Source organism: Lithobates pipiens, unplaced genomic scaffold (assembly GCF_037356315.1).
Source record: "Lithobates pipiens isolate NorthernLeopardFrog02 unplaced genomic scaffold, aLitPip1_a1.2 Scaffold_28, whole genome shotgun sequence".
NCBI classification, from domain to species: Eukaryota; Metazoa; Chordata; class Amphibia; order Anura; family Ranidae; genus Lithobates; species Lithobates pipiens.
Genome location: NW_027507789.1, coordinates 160,454,623 through 160,476,746, shown reverse-complemented (window position 1 = coordinate 160,476,746; position 22,124 = coordinate 160,454,623).

The following is a 22,124-nucleotide window of genomic DNA, read 5'->3' as shown; positions in this document are numbered from 1 at the left end:
CAGGCGGTGACAGCAACACCTACGGTCAAGGAGAACCCAGTGCAACCCAGCTGGACTGGTACTGATACCAGAAATTTAGAGAAATAATCTCAAAGCCCAACTGTGGCTTCAGGCAACTTACTTTTACAAAAACAATAGCGCCTGCTCGTCAGGAGCCAGCGCTACATATATATACAGTATATTGTATATATAAAAGGGGGGGTGGGAGGGTGCAACCAGGGGGAGCAACACACCAGCTGAGCCCAGGAAAGGGCCCTGGCTGTATCCCTGTTGTCTTAGAGATATAAAAAAAAAAGGGTATATGGACTTTAGCAGCCCACCTTCAGTGCAGCCATGACATTAAGCTGTCAATAATATTTTGACCTCGCCAGAGCAGGTGAATTAAATCCAATAGAATAACGGACTTCTGAATGTGTTTTCTATTGAGCGTATGAGACTTTCCATCTCCCGATATCCTTAACCCTTCTGATCCATTGAGGAATAGGAGATTTCCAAACTGCTGGTATGCATGAGGAAGAGGAAAAAGGTGATCCCTGATGCCGTACATCCGTGTGATTCTATAGTGGTCATAAGAGCGGCAACCTCAGCCTGGACTCCAACCAGGCCACGCCCCTAACACATTTCACCCTGGAGCTTAATCATGGGTATGCATGACCTCGCCGTGTTGACCTTGCCATTTTTACCATGTGGCGCAGTGTTCGTTTTTTATAGGCCGGGTATGGTAAACCGAGCCTGCTGTTTGGTTCTCTTGTTTGAAGGATATCAAGTTGTGTGAGAATTTGATCAGGAATCGATCATGATCATGAATTGATTCAAGCAAAGACCGTAGAAAGTGGGGTAGCTATAATATCTGTAGGGTACCTAGAGGAGCCAACCGTTTGTCTTGTATCAGTGGCGGCTGGTGAAGTTTTTGGATGGGGGGGCGCCAGACCCCGCCCATCATGACCCCGCCCACCATTTTGGCCCCTCCCACTTCTAATAAAACACACCCCTTATGTAATCGGAAAAAAAATTTGACGTGGGTTCCCCCTCCGAGAACATACCAGGCCCTTAGGTCTGGTATGGATTCCAAGGGGAACCCCCTACGCCGAAAAAACGGCGTGGGGGTCCCCCCCAGATCCACACCAGACCCTTATCCGAGCACACTACCCGGCCGGCCAGGAAAGGGGGTGGGGGCGAGCGGGCGGCCCCCCCCCTCCTGAGCCGTACCAGGCCGCGTGCCCTCAACATGGGGGGGTGCCTTGGGGGAGGGGGGGCGTGCGGCCCCCCCACCCCAAAGCACCTTGTCCCCATGTTGATGAGGACAAGGGCCTCTTCCCGACAACCCTGGCCGTTGGTTGTCGGGGTCTGCGGGCGGGGGGCTTATCGGAATCCAGGAGCCCCCTTTAATAAGGGGGCCCCGGATACCGGCCCCCCACCCTATGTGAATGAGTATGGGGTACAATGTACCCCTACCCATTCACCTGTGAAAAAAAGTACAAAAAAAAAACACAACACAGGGTTAAAATATTTTATTGCACAGCTCCGGGGGTCTTCCGTCTTCGGGGGTCTTCTCGCCGGACTCCTCCGCTATCTTCTTGTAGCTCTTTTGCTAGCGGAGGAGTCCGGCTTTCTTCCTCGCCGCCGGCCTCTTCTCCCGACTTCGGGGGTCTTGTCCCCCTCTTCGGTTCTTCTGCCGGGCCACCGCGCCTTCTTATAGCTCTTTTAGAGGCGGTGGCCCGGTCTTCTGCTGCTGCCGCCGCCCGTTCTTCTTCTTCTTCTTCTTCTTCTTCTTCTTCTTCTTCTTCTCCTTCTTCTCCAGGAGATGTTGCCTCGACGATCTCCCTGGCCGGAATTTTTTTTTTTAACTTTTTTTTTTTTTTTTACACCTAGGGAGAGGGGGGGCGGCGCCCGGGCGCCCCCTATGGGCGGGCCGCCACTGTCTTGTATGCCTGGGGGAAAGTAAGGATGGTCGAGAATCTCACTATGCCTTTCAAAAAATACCTTGGAGTATTTGCTTTCTAAAATGGAGTCATTTTGTGGGTGTTTCCACTGTCCTGGTGCTGCAGGGCCTCCAAAATGTGATAGGTAGTCAGGAAATTATATAGGTAATTTATGTGTAAATTATGCTCCTTGAATGTCCAAAGGTGCAACTTGGATTTTGGGCTCCTCTATGCATCTAGGCCGGTAAAAAGTATGTGTGGCATCCCCATAGGAGCCATAGCAAAATGTGTTTTGGGGTATAATTATTGTATAAATATTACTATGCAGTGTGTGAGAAATAACTTGTTAAAATAAAAATGTATATCATTTCTTAATTTTCCAGAAAATTGCAACACTACAATTATGGGAAAAAACTAATAGAAAAGGTTATTTTAAAAAAGCACTAGTGGCACTGATTATTATGCCATAAAGGAGAACTATATTAAAATAGTTCAGGAAATGCGACAACCAGCAATTGTTGAAATAATTAACACTTGGACAGGCATATGTAATATACAGCACAGTTTGCGGAGTGCAGTATTCAAAATTGTGTAATGCGTATCTCCCCAGAAAATGGTAACCAATGGCTGCAGCCCTGCACAGGACCTCCTGCCAAGTGTTAAAGTCTCCAGATCAAAGATGAGGAGGATGTCAGGTCTAGTCATGCTTGCTAAAAACTTTGCAGGCAGTGTCAGGCACATCAATCTTCCCCTGGGTACCTATAAAATTCATTGCTGGTATATGAAATGAAACCTGGTACATTTTATTGAAAATGATATGCTTGTTTGAAAACTGGTCTTCTATAGGGTAAACCGGTATAACGAGGGCATTTATACAATTTGGCTGGCTGTGGAAAACCTTTAGTGATCAGCCTAGAGGGCCATGAGTGAAGTGTAGGAGTTTAAACCACCTTTCATAACTGTGGTAGTACACCCAAGTTACATCCTGCAAAACAGTGTGTTTTCTGAATATGGAAATTCTGAGACCTACCCTATCCTTCTGCCGACATAAAGCAGCTCTCCACCCAGGTATGGCTCAATCCAGGTGGCCATATGCACCCTTCTCCAGGAGTGCCATCATCTCTTATTTGTTCCTAGGACCTAGAACCAGAAGGACATCTACAGTACCCAGTCTTCCTTCAACTACAGCTCATTACACTTTCCATTCTAGAGATTCTCTTGGAACAGACATCTGAATGCTCAGGAACGTTATTGAAAACTTCTCATATGCAGAGCACAATTACATCTTGATCAGGCAAACACATTTAACAACAATAAAGTTACTGTTTATTAGTTGATGCACTCCCTTGCTGCTTAACAATCTTTCTTCACAGAAACCTCTCTGAAATTCCTGGGGTTAAGGGTTCCCAACCCCCCACTACCTCTTAAACGGGGAGACTCACAGCAAACTCACATGGCCAGCCTTGTTTGCTCACTTTCTGTTCCAGATGAGACCCTTCCACCTCTACTGCCACCAAAATACCTCCATGCTTGAAAAGAAGATGCCTTTCTTATGACTGGGGAAAACAAGGTTGAATATTTTAAAAACCAAACACAAACAGAAATGGGATTTTGTTAGGTGTTGAATCCTTCTCACAGAATAAACTTACAAAACACATAGAGTATATGAATAAAAGCAATCATTTTATTACATCATCATGTTAAGATTGGTATTTCTCTAGCAGCTCTGTCAAAACTCCTGTTAAACGTGAGACGAGTGTGTATTGATGGGGCACTCTTGGAGTCCGGATCCTTACTGTCTCTATTGTGCAGGTCCCTGCATTTTGGTGGATGAATAGGCCTCTGTAACTCCCCCCTTGGGCACTGTTTTTAGGATTCCCTGGTTGGACTCTTGGACATCACCTCCTCACCTTTTCCAACTGATGTCTTCCATGCCTGCAGCTACACTTTTGGAGGTTACATACCAGACCGGATTTCATCCTGCCTTTTTGGGGAGATTTTTTGCTATATTGATATATCAACAGCCCATGAACCTCCAAAGAAGCTAATAGTGTGAAACGTGTTGCTTAGTCGCACCCCCTTTTGATGCATGTGTTCCTTATATGACATTTTTCTTATGTCCTTGCAGAGTGTTATATAGTGCATTGATTACCAATAGACACCACTCTTCATTGGTGTTTCTGCATAGTGTTTAAATGTATCTATTTACGATATATGGGGGTTGCCTCTCTGGGGGTTTGTAACGTTATGTGTGGTTGTTGTTTACCATTATATATGGTTTTTAAGGGGGCTGTACCCCAACTAATTTTTAGCATGATAATGTAATAAAATCATTGCTTTTAGTCATATATGTGTTTGTAAGTTTATTCTGTGAGAAGTATTCAACACCTTTGGGATGAATTAGTGTGGAGACTGCAAGACTGGTTCACGAGAATAGAAAGGCAACAGTGACTTAAATAAGCACTCATTACAACCAAGGTATGCAGAATACCATCTCTGAATTCCCAACACACCTTGAAGCAAATGGGCTACTGGAAGCATGGTCAAATATTCCCATAGACACTCCTAAACCTTGTGGATGGCCTTCCCAGAAGAGTTATAGCTGCAAAGGGTGGGCCAACTCAATATTGAACCCTACAGACTAATCCCTTGTACACACGGTCGGAGATTCCGACAACCAAATCCCTCGGATTCTGTCCGTCGGATTTTGTCCGATACTGTTGCATACACATGGTCGGACAAAGTTGTCAGAAAATCCGACCTAATGACGTTATTTCGTTACGACGGGACTACGTTCAGGCTAGTAGTAAATAGCTTTGGTGTAGGAATTTGATCTGAGCATGCGTGGCACCTTGTCCGATCGGAATTCTCTACACATGATCGGAGTATGTCCGATCGGAGCATTTTGTCTGAAAATTTTACCAACAAGTTGGAAAACTTGGTCCGTCAGAATATCCGACAAAACGGTCCGATCGGACACATTTCGCCGGAATCTCCGACCTTGTGTACAAGGTCTAAGCCTGGGATGCCATTAAAGTTCATGTGCGTGTAGAGGCAGGCATCACAATACTTTTAGACACCTGAGAAGTTTACAAAACTTGCACTTGTGATCCACTGAGACATTAAAGGGTAATTTAAAAGTGAACATATACTTCCCCATTCTGGATAAAGTAACAGATTTGCTTCACTATTTGGATCGCGCGAAACGAGAACTTACATTTCCGATTATGCTCTACTGCTGCCTTGCTCCACTGCCTGCCCATCCAGGAAATTACTGTTTTTTCTGGGTATGGAGAAATACATGACATTGCCTCTACCTCCCTATTATACAGTAATAGGTACCTAAGCAGCCAATTGTCACAGCTAAGTGCGGTTACCAGAGGCTGAGGAAATGTGTAGTAAGTTAAAATGTATTCAAACCGTGAATCCACCTATCCCCGTGAAACCACCACTGCGCTTTTGGATATAGATAAGGTAGATCCTACAGCTGCCACTTAAAAATAATAATAATGCAATTAGGATTTAAACCCCTATTAGAAAATATAGGAATAAATGGTGGCGCTACGTGGTAAATATAAGAAACTAGTTAATTATAAACTAATCACGTGAATATAGAATTTCACCCTGTGTGATATTTGAAAACAATAATAATAAAATGGAAAAAAAAATTCAAGTAGACACACTTAAAAAAATTTAAATGCAATAAATGCACAAGTGATTAACACCGTATAGCTACACTCCGACATGTTTCGTAACTGAGACTTAATCATGGGATTTTATGATTATTGTTTTCACTTATCACAGGGTGAAATTATATATTCACATGCTTAGTTTATAATCAACTAGTTTCTTATATTTATCACGTAGCGCCACCATTTATTCCAAGTTAAAATGTATGCAGGAATCTCAGGCAGGAGGTCTGACAGAATTAGGGTTGCCATACAGCCAGTGTTTTTCCAGCCTGGCTTGGAAAAGAGGGCTTGTTGCCAGTGTTACATAGTTACATAGTTAGTCAGGTTGAAAAAGTCCACCCAGTTCAACTAATAAAAAAGAAAAATATAATAATAATAATAATAATATCATACAATCCCATATACACAATCCTTCACCCACAGTTAGAGGAAGGTGAAAAACCCTAGCAAAGCATGCTGCAATTTGCTACAGCAGGGGAAAAAATTCCTTCCTGATCCCCTGAGAGGCAATTGGATATTACCTGGATCAAATTTACCTATAAATGTCAGTATCCAGTTATATTATGTACATATAGGAAAGAATCCAGGCTTTTTTAAGGAAATTTACTGAGCTGGCCAGAACCACCTCTGCAGGGAGTCTATTCCACATTTTCACAGCTCTTACTGTGAAGAAACCTTTCTGTTTCTGGAGATGAAATCTTTTTTCCTCCAGATGTAAAGAACAGTGCCTCCTTGTCCTCTGTGATGAACTTAAAGTGAATAACTCAACACAAAGTTCACTATATGAACCCTTTTCTCAAAAGAGACTACATTTAGTTCCTCTAATCCAAGGGTCTCCAAACTCTCTAAACAAAGGACCAGTTTACTGTCGTTCAGACTTTGAGGGGGATGGACTGTGGACAGTGAAAGCAGAAAATGCCCTAGTGTCAATGGGAGTAAACAATGCCCCATTATTGGTAAATGTGGAATTGAGAGGAAGGGAGGAATATTGCCCCTTTGATGGTACCAGTAGAAGGAATAATTTCCCATCATTGGTGTCAGTGGGAGGAATAGTGCCCCATTGTTGGGGTCATTGGTAGGAATGGTGCCCGATTGCTGAGATCAGTAACTGGAATTATGCCTGGCTATTGGTGTCAGTGGGAGGAATAGTGATTTGTATCGGTGGGAGCAATAGTGACCCAAGGGCCGGATAAAAGCAAGCAAAGGTCCACATCTGGCCCTCGGAGATTGGAGATCACTGCTCTAATCTATGCCCATATCTGAGCTTCTCCATCGCTCTTATCAGTTGCCCTTCTTTGCACTTTTTCCAGTTCCCCGATATCCTTTTTGAGAACAGGTGCCCAAAACTGACCTGCATATTCCAGATGAGGCCTTACTAATCATTTGAACAGGGGCAAAATGATATCTCTTTGGAGTCCATACCTCTCTTAATACAAGAAAGGACTTTTCTTGCTTTGGAAACCACAGCTTGGCATTGCATGCTATTGTTATGCTTAGATCTACCAAAACCCCCAGATCCTTCTCCACTATGGATCCAGTTGCACGCCCCCACCCCCCCCAGTATGTATGATGCAGGCATATTCTTAGCCCCGAAGTGCATAACTTTACATTTATCAACATTAAACCTCATTTGCCACCCAAGTTGGACACATCCTGTGAGGACGTTATACTTATTCCACTGCATAGCTTGGTGTCATCTGCAAACACTGTAATGGTACTTTTAATCCCAGTCTTGTGGAATACAGAGTAAAAATAAATAAATAATATCATTAAACTGTTTTAAGTTGGAATAAAAATATATAATTAAAATCAAATCTTTATTATTTCGTGGAAATAACATTGTGAGAGCGGATTTCTGCCAGTCACAGGCTGTCATGCCCCTCCAGTCTGTGTTTTAAAATAAGACGGAGGTGAAGCCTCCATTAATCTACACGTATTATCCCACGCCCATTGTTAGTGGGCATGGAGATGGAGGAAGGGAGTGAGCTGTCATTTACCACTGTATATACACCTACATGTGTGACTCTATAGTCAAATGAGCTGCTCAGATGTGATAGTGAGGAAGTGCTTAGCATAGAAACTCAGTGAAAACTGAGCATGTGCAGAACTCCCATTACAGCTGCAAAATCCCTAGCTGAATTGGGGACATCAACAGAAGGAGAGATAGAGAGCAGCAGGATCAACCAGGTTTTTTTTTTTTGCAGAATACAGAGTGAGTATGAACAGCATGTAATTCATAATTTATTGATAGTTTTTTTATCATGTGGGTTTAGTGATACTTTACGTGTGTGCCCAAATAGTTTTAAACAAAAACTTTCCACATTTAGGAGATCCTAAAGTCTAAAAATGAGCATGTTCAGTCCCATGGTTGACCTGTAACATTGCTAAATTCAACAGATTGTGCCAAATTGTCTTATATTGTGCAGGTAAAAATCAAATCATGGATTTTAATATAGTCAGTATCATTCAAAAGATTATATTTACATTGTATTAAATTGGGTTTCTATCTTCTCTTCTGGTCCCCGCACATTATTTGAATTAAATTAGTAGCTGCAGTGGAATCTATGGCTCTGACTAATTTCTTTCAATACGCATATAATACCAAGAGATGAATATTCCAAAACTTTGGGTTTTACTCAGAAACATCTCCTATGTTGGAAATACAGTATCTCACAAAAGTGAGTACACCCCTTGCATTTTTGTAAATATTTTATTATATCTTTTCATGTGACAACACTGAAGAAATGACACTTTGCTACAATGTAAAGTAGTGAGTGTGCAGCTTGTATAAGGCTCGGTTCACACAGGGGCGGCACGACTTGCAGCGCCGCGACCTGCACACGATCAGCGGCGACTTGCAAAACGACTTCTGTATAGAAGTCAATGCAAGTCGCCTGAAGTCGCCCCAAAAATAGTACAGGAACCTTTTTTCTAAGTCAGAGCGACTTGAGTCGCTCCTATTAGAACGGTTCCATAGTACAGAACGGAGCGCGACTTGTCAGGCGGCGAAGTCGTCTGGACAAGTCGCCCCTGTGTGCACCGAGCCTTACAGTGTAAATTTGCTGTCCCCTCAAAATAACTCAACACACAGCCATTAATGTCTAAACCGCTGGCAACAAAAGTGAGTACACCCCTAAGTGAAAATGTCCAAATTGGGCCCAAAGTGTCAATATTTTGTGTGGCCACCTTTATTTTCCAGCACTGCCTTAACCCTCTTGGGCATGGAGATCACCAGAGCTTCACAGGTTGGCACTGGAGTCCTCTTCCACTGTTCCATGATGACATCACAGAGCTGGTGGATGTTAGAGACCTTGCGCTCCTCTGCCTTCCATTTGAGGATGCCCCACAGATGCTATATAGGGTTTAGGTCCAGAGAAATGCTTGGCCAGTCCATCACCTTTACCCTCAGCTTCTTTAGCAAGGCAGTGGTCATCTTGGAGGTGTGTTTGGGGTCGTTATGTTGGAATACTGCCCTGCAGCCCAGTGTTCGAACGGAGGGGATCATGCTCTGCTTCAGTATGTCACAGAACATGTTGGCATTCATGATTCCCTCAATGAGCTGTAGCTTCCCAGTGCCGACAGCACACATGCAGCCCCAGACCATGACACTCCCACCACCATGCTTGACCCCCCACCCCTTCAACCTCTGCAGTAATAGTTACATGGTAGGCGAGGTTAAAAAAAGACACAAGTCCATCAAGTCCAACCTATCTGTGTGATTTTATGTCAGTATTATTAGTAGTCAGTATTGTATATCCCTGTATGTTGTGGTCATTCAGGTGCTTATCTAATAGTTTCAAGAGACCCCAAAGCATTCTGCCCATGTTGAAGGCATGTGGCCTGATACGGTTCAGGAGGGGGGGTGTTCTCTCACCCCCCCCTCCTTTCCTGCGGCCTGCCAGTTTGCATGCTCGGATAAGGTTCTAATATGGATTTTGGGGAGGACCCCTACACTATTTTATTTTTAATTTTGGCACAGGGTTCCCCTTAAAATCCATACCAGACCTGAAGGGCCTGGTATGGATTTTGGGGGGACCCCCACGCAATTTGTTTTTTAATTTTTGGTTCGGTGTCCCCCTTAATATTCATACCAGACCCAAAGGGCCTGGTAATGGACTGGGATGGAATGGAAGCCCGTTTTTTTCAATGAGTTTTATCTATATTGCCGAGACCCAACAATTCATTACAGCCGCAATCAGTTTTAAATTACAATTTTTCCTTTAGAAATTAAATTTTGCTCTCGGACTGTTCTAAGCACGAGAAAACTGCGCCATTTTACAGGCATACTATAGACACCCCTCAGGCATGATATTTAAAAGAATATTTCATTTTTATGGTTTCACTTTAAGCATTATTAAAATCATTGCTCCCAAAAAACTGCAGTTTTTAAAACTTATTTTTGCATTGATACATGTCCCCTGGGGCAGGACCCAGGTCCCCAAACACATTTTAAGGCAATAACTTGCATATAAGCCTTTAAAATTAGCACTTTTGTTTTTTCATGTTAGTGTCCCATAGATTTTAACGGGGTTCAGCGGCTTTCGAATTTGCCGCAAACACTGCATAATGTTGGCTGTTCGCCGAACGTCTGAACAACCAAAGTTCGGCCCGAATTTATGCTTGGGCCGAACCGTTCGCCAATCCCCACTCACTACTTTACATTGTAGCAAAGTGTAATTTCTTCAGTGTTGTCACATGAAAAGATAGAATAAAATATTTACAAAAATGTGAGGGGTGTACTCACTTTGTGAGATACTGTATAGGTATGTTGCGACATCTATAAAAAATAAGATTTCAATGTGTCAAACAAGTTCACGTGGATCAGTTGTGTATTTATGGGTCTGTCTGTATCTACACTTTATTTTCTTCTGAAAGGTTATCAGTGGTGTACCCCAAGGTTCAGTGTTGGGACCCTTACTTTTTAATATCTTTATAAATGGCATAGGGTCTGGGATTAAAAGTACCATTTCAGTGTTTGCAGATGACACCAAGCTATGCAGTGGAATAACGTCCTTGCAGGATGTCTCCAATTTACAAGCCAAACTCAAGGGCAACTAAGTGGCAAATGACAAAGGGAAGACACACGCCAATACAAGCTAGAGAGTGCTGCTCACCCCCAAAGTGTAAGGCTGCGTACACACGCGCGGACTGTTCGCCCAACTTTGTCCGCTGAACAGTGTTTGGGCGGACAGTCCGCTCGTGTGTGGGCTTTCAGCGGACAGTTTCAGCGGACAGTTTGACGAACAAGGTTTTTCGGAAATTCCGTAAAACTGTCCGCTGAAACCTTGTTTGAGCGAACAGTCCGCCCGTGTGTAGGCTTGTTCGTCAAACTAAGTTCCACGCATGCTCAGAAAGGATTTACACGCCGAAAGTTATAATGCAGTGTATAGGACGTCGTATTTTTCGTCCCGTCGTACGTGCCGTTCACGTCATCGCGCACGGTTTCAGCAAACTGTTCGTTCGTCGTGTGTGGCCATGTCCGTCCATGCTAATTTTGAGCGGACTGTTTGCCGAAACTGTTTGACGGACAAAGTTGGGCGAACAGTCCCCGCGTGTGTACGCGGCCTAAGGAAGAATTTGAAAATGCTCCCACAGAAGTGGGATTTTTAGGCAGCAAAATTATAGGTCAAGTCATAAATTTGTAAACAATCAAAAATGTATTATTAATAAAAAATAAAAAAATTGTAAACATAGTAATTAAAAAATAAGCTCCAGCAGGAAAATAGCATTGTAACAGATATATATATATATGGATATACAACACAAACTGAAATGTTCATACAGACAGATAATAACAGTTGTCCACCATGTAGGAAAATGGCACTGACGCGTTTCGACCCACACTGATGGGGTCTTCTTCAGAGGGGCAGTCTGCTGGGCAAAACACACCATAAATACATGTATCGGCTTTTGGATGCACACAGTATATGTACAGACATGGCACAAATATTTTGCATAGTTACCCCAAGATGTATATCCACAGCGCAGAATCAAGAAAGAATTTTAGTCCTGCATGGCGATCTCTTTAAATGAAAATTTCTTTCCTTTCTTTCCTGTGAGGGGATCCCAAAAATGCTCACCAGCCAGCCGTCCCAGACAGGGAAGGGTATTAGTCCAAGGGCACGTCTCACGAGAGGTCACACTCCCACCTAAGTGGCAAATGAGGTTTAATGTCTGATAAATGTAAAGTTATGCTAAGAATATGCATGCATCATACATACTAGGGGGAGAAAAACTGGGGGAATCAATGGTTGGGAAGGATCTGGGAGTTTTGGTAGATTATAAGCTTAATAATAACAAGCAATGCCAAGCTGCAGTTTCCAAAGCGAGCAAAGTCTTTTGTTGTATTAGGAGAGGTATGGACTCCAGAGAGAGAAAGATATCATTTTGCCCCTGTACAAATCATTAGTAAGACATCATCTGGAATATGCAGTTCAGTTTTGGGCACCAGTTCTCAAAAAGGACATCGGGGACCTGGAGAAAGTACAGAGAAGGGCAACCAAACTGATAAGAGGCATGGAGGAGCTCAGCTATGAGGAAAGATTAGAGGAACTGAATTTATAATCTTTTGAGAAGAGGAGATTAAGGGGGGATATGATCAACATGTACATATATATATAAGGGGTCCATATAACGAACTTGGTGTTGTGTTGAGTTATTCACTTTAAGGTCATCACAGAGTATAAGGGGGCACTCTTTACATCTGGAGAAAAAGAGATTTCATCTCCAAATACGGAAAGGTTTCTTCACAGTAAGAGCTGTGAAAATGTGGAATAGACTCCCTCCAGAGGTGAATGAATGAATGAATGAAATACTTGTATAGCGCACAATGCGAACTGAATCGCCTCTAGGCGCTGTGGCGAGCTTTGATCATCTGCTAAAAGAGGAAGGTCTTGAGTTTTTTCCTAAAAGCCAGGTGATTTTCTTCCAGGCGGATGTTGATTGGTAGAGCATTCCATAGCCTAGGCCCTTGGACAGCGAATCTATGATCACCCTTGGATTTATACCGGGCTTTGGGCACAAGGAGGAGCTTTTTGTTGGCTGATGGAAGACTGCGGTTTGGTGTGTAATGATTTATTTTCTCCATTAGGTATTGCGGAGCTTCTCTATGCACGCATTTGTGGGTGAGGCAAAGGGTCTTGAACGTGATCCGATTTTTTACGATTAGCCAATGTAAGCTCCTCAGTGAAGGAGAGATGGATTCCCAGGGTTTTTTTCCTGTTATCAGCCTTGCCGCCGTGTTTTGGATCAGTTGTAATCGCGCAAGTTGATATTGTGGTAATCCTATGTAAAGCGAGTTTGCGTAGTCCAGTCGTGAATTAATGATTGTTCCAACTACCACTGCTTTGTCATTCTTTGGGATAAAAGGGATGAGTCTGCGAAGCATGCGCAGCAGATGGTGAGATCGACTGACTACAGATCCTATTTGCGCATCCATTGACATTTTTGCGTCTAAAATAACCCCGAGACTCTTCGCTTTGGTCTTTGGGGAGATAGTCTGCCCAAAGACGGTTGGTGGAGACCAGGAGGTTTTGGTTGCGGGCTTATGATTTGGGTGTAAGATAAGAAGCTCTGTCTTTGATTCGTTCAGCTGGAGGGAGTTGGTGGTCATCCAGTCCTCTATTGATTTGAGGCAGTTTTCAAGTTGTTGTTGGTGATCTTTTTTTCCATTGATCCGGAAATAAAGTTGCGTGTCGTCAGCGTAAGAGTGGAAGCAGAGATCTGAGCATCTGATGATTTGAAGGAGTGGGCGAATGTAAATGTTGAAGAGAACGGGTGACAAAGGAGAGCCTTGAGGGACTCCGCAGGTGACTGTCCGAGTTTCGGAGAGGAATTTTCCTAGTTTCACTGTCTGTGACCGATTTCCTAGGAAGGACGCGAACCATTGGAGATCTATGTCTTGGACTCCGGCAACTTCTGTGAGGCGGATGAGTAGAGTATTGTGATCTACTGTATCAAACGCTGCACTTAGGTCTAGCAGTACGAGGAGACACGGCTCTCCGTCATCTGCTGCTTCGAGGGCGTCATCCCAAATCTTGAGGAGAGCTGTTTCTGTTCCATGACCCGGGCGGAAGCCTGATTGCAGCTGGTCCAGGAGTTTGTGAGTATCCAGGTGAAGTTGTAGCTGATGTACTACAGCTTTCTCCATGATCTTAGAAATGGTGTTGAGGCTTGTAATTGGCCTACGGTTGTTTGGATCCTGAAGGTCCAGGTTTGGTTTCTTGAGTAGAGGTTTGACGATGCCTTGTTTGAGGATGCTGGGAACAATTCCTTCGTGGAATGATCGGTTTATGAGGTGGGTTATGGTTGGAGCCACGATGTCGGAGCATTCTGAAAGGTTATGTTAAGCATCCATCTTGTTTCTGTCAGCCATCTTAATATTCACAAACTTCCATTTCACAATATGTACAGTTTGAACACCCCTTTAACTTCTCAGATAACTGTCTCAACATGAGATTCTTCTAACTCGTGTGTTCTCACACACTTATCTATAACCTTCACACTGTTTCTCAGCATCTTTTAGCTACAGAAGGAATTATGTATCTTTTCTTATATTAATTCAGCTAGCTTAGAACAAAGAACAATAGCGTTTTTGTCTTGACCAGCTGTAATCGTCTTGATGTCTACTGCGCATGTCTTATTCTGTATGACGTAAAATATACTATATCAATTGCTTTGTAACAACTCAATACAATTAGTTCTCGAAGGACGCCATGGTGTGTGTGTGGTTTTATTTGTCCTTTGAGAATTGATTCCAGATATATCTGAATTTATACAATACATTGGATCTAAGGTCTGAGAGGTTGAAGGGACCACCCTAGACACAAGATTAACCCTTACAGAACTGGGAGCTCGTCCCGGGATGGATGTTTATTTACCCTTAATGGACGTGGAAAGCTGCTACTTTTAACGGCTCGGTAAGTGAATTCTATTCTTATTGAGTGAAATTGACTTGCCGGAGTCCAGGTGTCAGGTGTGTGACTTGGCTTCCATCCCACAGAGATTGCTGTTGGGTTATAGAACCTCTCATAAGTATACATAAGTTGACCGGTCATGACCTTGGAGGTCATATAGTGTTTTGGGGACACTTGTAAAGGTTTTGGTGACCTTAGAAGAAAAGGTCTTGGTGACCTTAGAAGAAAAGGTTTTGGTGACCTTAGAAGAAAAGGTCTTGGTGACCTTAGAAGAAAAGGTTTTGGTGACCTTAGAAGAAAAGGTTTTGGTGACCTTAGAAGAAAAGGTCTTGGTGACCTTAGAAGAAAAGGTTTTGGTGACCTTAGAAGAAAAGGTCTTGGTGACCTTAGAAGAAAAGGTTTTGGTGACCTTAGAAGAATAGGTTTTGGGGACCTAGAAAAATTTACAGAGAACTCTAGAGTTTTAGTTCTGTTCGGGACAGAACTGGTGACTGATGATCAATGTATTGTGTAAACTTTGTGTATGATTGTATAACTGCTTTTGCTTTAAAAGTATCACGCTGAATGAATTGCGCTGAGTGTGTATATGTGGACTGCTATTTTGTTTCCAGAACCAAAAGGCATACTTGGTGAGTAGTATTCCTGGAGGTTATAAAGTTACAATTTGGGTAAAGCTATTTTGGGAAAGATAAACAGATTAATGTACATTGCAAGTTAAATTCATCTGTGGTTTAAATTTGTCTGAAACAAAACAGCAGCTCCATGAGCAAGATTGTGTGTTTATTGTATGTTTGAAATACTCTTGAACTTGTTCCAAATTTATTCTGTTACAGTCTTGAAGTGATTGTAGCTGTATTAGTATAAAAAAGTATCACGGACAGTACTGATTTCTTTTTGGTAAAGGAATCTAGGTTGAGGTATTGTCTAATTGTCTGATTCACACCGTCGTCTGATTGTCTGCACCGCTAGGTGGCAGTCAAGCATGGTAAATTGTTTTGCTTTCATAGGAAAATTAAATGTGCGGAGCAATGCCTAGTTAACCCTTGGGTGGTTCATATGGCAGGATGGACAGAAAGCCAGTTTGGGTATTCTGACAATTTTGGATCCATTATTGATCCAGACTTTCCTGAGTAATCTCAAATCCCATACGAAAGGAAACTTTAGAGGCAGAGGAAATTTTAGAGGCAGATTTAAAGGCAGAAATGGAAGAGGGATGAGTCGCTCTAGAAACAATGGATGTTTCAATTGCGGTGCTGAGGATCACTGGGTGAGTCAGTGTCCTCACCCCACCCCTTCTCAGACTCCCAATTCCAGCTCTGTCCCTAACCAGACACAACAACCACAGGCATCCATCCAACAAGGTCCAACATTTCCAATCAAATGGGGAAATCAACAACAATGATGGGGCCCGGGGGGGTAATGTCCCAGCTTTTCCTTTTGTCTCAGATGATTTCACTGACAGTCCAATGGTTGCTATTTCAATAAATGGGAGACTCCTCCCCTATCTCGTTGATAGCGGGGCCACTAGGAGTACTATTTGTGAAGATCATTTCAGAGGCAAATGGGAACCAGCGGAACCCTCTTTGGGAATTAATGGGATACTGACAAAAACATATAGGACTCCACCCCTACCAATAGAAGATGATGAAGGGTACACCATATGCACACATTCTTTCAGGATAATACCAAGGTGTCCTGTAAATTTGTTGGGAAGAGACTTGTTTGGGCCACTAGGAATCACAATTAGAACACTCTCAGAAGGAGGTCTAGACATTTCCTCAGATAAAATCACTATAGTAGCATGCAAACCAGGTTCATTGATGCTGTCACAACAAAATAGTGAAGAAGATTTTGAGGATATAGACCCCCAGGTCTGGTCTACATCAGATCTGGATGTAGGACTTGTTTCATGCACACCATACAAGGCCACTCTCAAAGAAGGTGCATTTCCTATCTATCACAAACAGTATCCACTCTCTAAAGAAAAGATGGATGGCATAGTGCCAATGGTAAAAAAGTTTCTGCAGGATGGAATCCTGGAGGAAATGATTTCTCCATACAACACACCTGTTAACCCTGTAAAGAAGCCGGATGGCTCCTTCAGATTTGTACAGGACTCGAGGGCCATAAATGACCTCATAGTCCCAATAGCACCCATTGTACCTGATGTTCCATCTCTACTGTCCTCCATTCCAGCAACAGCCAAATGTTTTACTGTGATCGATTTAAAGAATGCTTTTTTCTCTGTCCTTGTAGACAAGGAGACAAGGCCACTCTTTGCTTTTACTGTGTCGATTGACCAACACAATCGCCAGTTTACCTGGTGTAGAATGCCCCAGGGATATATAGACTCACCTGTGGTCTATTCTATAGTACTCCAAGCCACCCTCAGGCCTTGGACTGCCCCTCATGGTTCTGTACTGTTGCAATATGTTGATGATCTTTTGATTTGTAGTTCTTCAGAGGAGGACTGCCGAGCTGATAGCCTATCCTTATTGAAATGGTTACATACGTGTGGTCACAAAGTGTCTAAGAAAAAATTACAATGGTGTAAACAGGAGGTTGAGTACCTAGGGTTTGTGCTGTCTCCGGGAGTTAGGAAAGTCAGTCACAAAAGAATTGTTGCTATAGTGGGTCTGCCCCGCCCACTTACCAAGAGAGACCTGCTAACCTTTCTTGGAATGATTGGTTACTGCCGCCAATGGATACCTGACTGCTCTTTCTATGACAATATATTGAGACAAGCAACCCTCTCTGAAATGTCTGATATTGTAAAATGGTCTGATGAAATGTTAAATGCTTTTACCATGTTGAAAAGTGCAATGGTTACCAGCCCGAGCCTCGGCCTCCCTGATTTTAGCAAAATGTTTCACTTGTTTGCTAGGGAAAATTGCAGAACCATGGCGGGAGTACTGGCCCAGGAACATGGTGGGAGACTGCGCCCTGTAGCTTTTTTCTCAAAGGTGGTTCCAGTACAGGTGCAAGGCATGCCTGCTTGTCTCGTTGAAGCTTGAAGCGTTGGCTTCTTGTTCTATGGTTGCAGAGTTGGCAGCACCATTTACCTTGGGCCATAACACTACTTTATACACCTCACACAGCGTTACCACACTCCTCAAAACTTTACATATTTAGCATATGTCAGCACAAAGTTTGAGTGGGTATGAAGTCATCCTCCTGTCCAATCCAAACCTGAAAATAAAAAGTTCAAACATAAACTCTGGCCCAGCTCCAATTTTGAATGCCTTATTAGGTCTTAAAGGAGAACAGGATGACTTACCACCACCTCATGACTGTACACAATCAATACATCAGGACACTTCAACTAGAGCAGACATGCTTTCAGTACCAATTCCTACTGCACAAACAGTTTTTGTTGATGGCTCTTGCAGCAGACCAAGTGATAATGTCTATCATGCAGGATATGCTGTTGTCCAACTGCCGGATACTGTCCTCGAGGCCAATCCAATACCCTATCAGTCTGCACAAGCTGCTGAATTGATAGCATTAACCCGTGCATGCCAGCTGTTTGCAGGAAAAGAGGTAAACATTTACACTGATTCCAGGTATGCTCATGGTGTGGTTTGGGACCATGGTGTGATATGGCTTCGCAGAGGATATGTGGCAGCAGATGGAAAGAGCATCTCACACTCTGACCTAGTCACAGCATTACTAGATGCAATTCAGTTGCCTTCAAAACTAGCTATCATGCACTGTAAGGCACATACAGGCCAAATGACTGATATAGCCAAAGGTAATGCACTAGCTGACAGAATAGCTAAAGAAGCTGCATCTACACAAAAGGCAAACATTCAAATGCCCATGCTAACACCTCAGCCATGTTCCCTGAAAGAGACACATTGGCTCACGGAACTACAGGCTTTTGCCACCCCTGATGATATTGCGCAGTGGAACTGTGATGGGATGGTACAAAAGGATCCTAAAACAGGATTAATCTGCAAAGAGGGGAAGCCGTGTATTCCTGTTGCTAGCGCCCCCCTGTTCATTGCACAATACCATGGACTGGGTCACAAGGGATGGCATGCCACATGTGAACTTCTAGATGCAGATTTTTTCATTGCAGGATTACTTTTGCTTTTGTAAGGAGATGTGTCACTTGCATTAGGAACAATCCAACAAACCCAAAGAAATCAAAGCATGAACATCTTGAATACCCAACAACACCGTTTACCCATTTACAGATAGACTTTACACATATGCCCAAAGAAGGAAAGAAACAACAATATCTTTTGGTTATCGTGGACATAATGTCACGCTGGCCCGAAATTTTTGTCACCAACAATGAAAACGCACAAACTGTAGTGAAGATCCTCACACAGGAAATTATTCCTAGATGGGGGTGTCCATTGCAAATAAATTCAGACAATGGCCCAGCTTTCACAGCTAAAATCTGCCAAGATCTTGTAAAAGTACTAAAAATAGACTGGAAATTTCACCTCCCCTACCATCCACAGAGTTCAGGAATTGTAGAAAGAATGAATAGAACAATTAAAGACAGGATAAGGAAAGCTACGGGTGGGAATTTTGGCAAGTGGAAAAAAGTTCTCCCAGCTGTATTAGCTGAAATCAGAATGACCCCTCACAGTGTGACGGGTTATTCCCCCTTTGAGGTACTCATGGGTAGGCCATTCCCCACACCGTGGGCTAATCATCCCTTGATGGTAGAGAAAGGTGATTTGGAACAAATACAGGAGGAATATGTAAAAAAACTGATTGAAACTCTTGATATTGTCGAAAGAAGAGTTGCTCGCACCTCTCTTTCTTCTTCACAGGTACCAACCCACCCGTTCCAGGTCGGTGATCAAGTTGTGGTCCAGAGGCTTCAGAAAGGTCGAAAGCCGCAAGAGGTTCCATTTGGACCAGTGACCAAAGTGGTAGCCGTCACCAGGACCGCCATCCTTACAGAGGAAAGTCCTACTTGGATCCATGCCAGCAGAATAAAGAAGGTTGATCTAAGCCCAGGAATTCAAGAAAAGCTGAAAAGAGGTGAAGCAGGTGTTTTAAGTCCTCAAAAGACAAGCACAGACATAAAGGACAGTGATGTCACTCATTTCACCACAGACTTCTGGGAAGGCCTTTTGCCTTCTGGTGATGTTTCTACTTCTGATCTTTGTCCCAGTGTGGATAATAACTAACTGTATTTTTCATCCTGAAGACTTAGGTGCCTTGAAACTCATATGTGGTAAAAGCGAAATACACACCAACCATACTGACTTTCACCTCAGAAATCGCAGTAAAAGAGATGTCTCTAATGAATTGATCAAAGAAACAAGTTTTTCTGGAAAAATGTTACTGTTAAAATTTAAATATGCTTACGCTAGAAAGTCAGGATATGAAAAATGCTGGATTTGTAGTAAGTTGCACCCAGAAACTGCTAAAATCCCACTCTTAGCTGTCCCTCTGAACCTCAAGTCATTATTGGAAAATACTCTAGTCTTAAGTATTAAGAATGTCTCGGAAGGATACCGCAATCAGAGTATTATGTTTTACACTTTAGGAAAGACACATGAACCTGAGTGGTGTGTTCAGTTAGGCAATACATCCAACGGAATAGGTATGTGTTCCAAGTCTGTATTTAACATTTCAAAGGGTATTCCCTTCCACACCAGTAACATTATCATAGGTCATATGTGTAGTTACAAAAATCTTAACAACACCATTAGTGAACTTACTACATACAGGAACACAACCTCTGGGATACTTGTGAGTAAATTTGTTAGTGCTGCATTTGAGGCTGGAACTGAGCCCCAATGTAGTTCTCTAAGAAGCTTTTCATTGGGAAACAATACATATGTATGCTGTGCTAAAATTTGTTACCCATGGATCCCCGCAGGAGTGAAAGGATGGTGTTATTTAGAACAGTTGGTACCAGTCATGTCAGCCCTAGGCCAGAATCAGGAACATCACATACAAGTTACTTCAAGTCCAGTACATAGGTTAACTTATAAATACAAGAGAGAAGCCCCACCTATGTTTTCTACTTCAGATAAGTCATGGACATGGTTTCCATCCTGGACAGGATGGGGCATAACCATGATGGACAAATTAAATAACTACATTAGTTTAATAAATGATGTTATGGAAAAAAACTCCCAAGATATAGGACTACTCAATGTCGAGCTCAAAGCAATTAGAAGACAACTAGAGTTACACGAATTAGCTATTGAAAGCATGAGTGCAGCTCTGACAGGTTTATGCGAAATGACCCAAGATTATGAATGTTGTACATGGTTTCACAATACCAGCCTGGAAATCCCAGACTACTATGATGTTATTAATCAACACCGAACACAGGTAAATGAATTAATGAAACAAGCAAGGGACATAGGTAATTATGGATGGAACCCCTTTTCTAGTTTGGGTTTAGGTGGAATGTTTTCATGGTTAAAGGACATAGTGATTATGATTATCATAGTACTATTGTTAGGATTGATAGGCTACTTGATTTTCAAGCTTATTCTACTTTGTATTAGCAAGTGTACTACACCAGACCAACCTTCTCTCGCATATACACAATATCTACAGCTTTATGTAAAAGAATATAACAAACGTAGCAAGAACCGTAGATTTCAGGAGGCTGCGGATCTGTAGAAGTCATTCCATGACTTAAGAGGGGGTTGAAAGGTTATGTTAAGCATCCATCTTGTTTCTGTCAGCCATCTTAATATTCACAAACTTCCATTTCACAATATGTACAGTTTGAACACCCCTTTAACTTCTCAGATAACTGTCTCAACATGAGATTCTTCTAACTCGTGTGTTCTCACACACTTATCTATAACCTTCACACTGTTTCTCAGCATCTTTTAGCTACAGAAGGAATTATGTATCTTTTCTTATATTAATTCAGCTAGCTTAGAACAAAGAACAATAGCGTTTTTGTCTTGACCAGCTGTAATCGTCTTGATGTCTACTGCGCATGTCTTATTCTGTATGACGTAAAATATACTATATCAATTGCTTTGTAACAACTCAATACAATTAGTTCTCGAAGGACGCCATGGTGTGTGTGTGGTTTTATTTGTCCTTTGAGAATTGATTCCAGATATATCTGAATTTATACAATACATTGGATCTAAGGTCTGAGAGGTTGAAGGGACCACCCTAGACACAAGATTAACCCTTACACATTCTTTCAGTAGTTTTGTGGGGATGATGTCAATAGGTGAGGTACTGTCACGCAGTTTATTAATGATGTTTTTTGCGGTGTCTGCGGTAATTGGGGATAGTGAAAATGTCGGCGGTTGCAGTATGTTGGTGCAGACATCCTCTTTATGTATTTGCTGGCTGAGGTTGGATGTTTTCTTCTGACAAATTGTTTTCCTGATGGTTTTGACTTTATTGATGAAAAAATCCGACAGTTTGTCACAGTAATCCTGGGATTCGCTTTTTGGGGGTTCTAGGCACACCGGATTCATTGATTGATTAACCAGTTTAAACAGTTCCCGTGGTTGGTTTGCGGCCGTTGAGATTGTATATGAGAAGTGGTCCTTTTTGGCTTTGAAGATTGCTTTCCGATAATTCTCTGTGAGACCTTTGTAGTTAAAGTGGTTTTCCTCGGTGGGATTTCTTCTCCA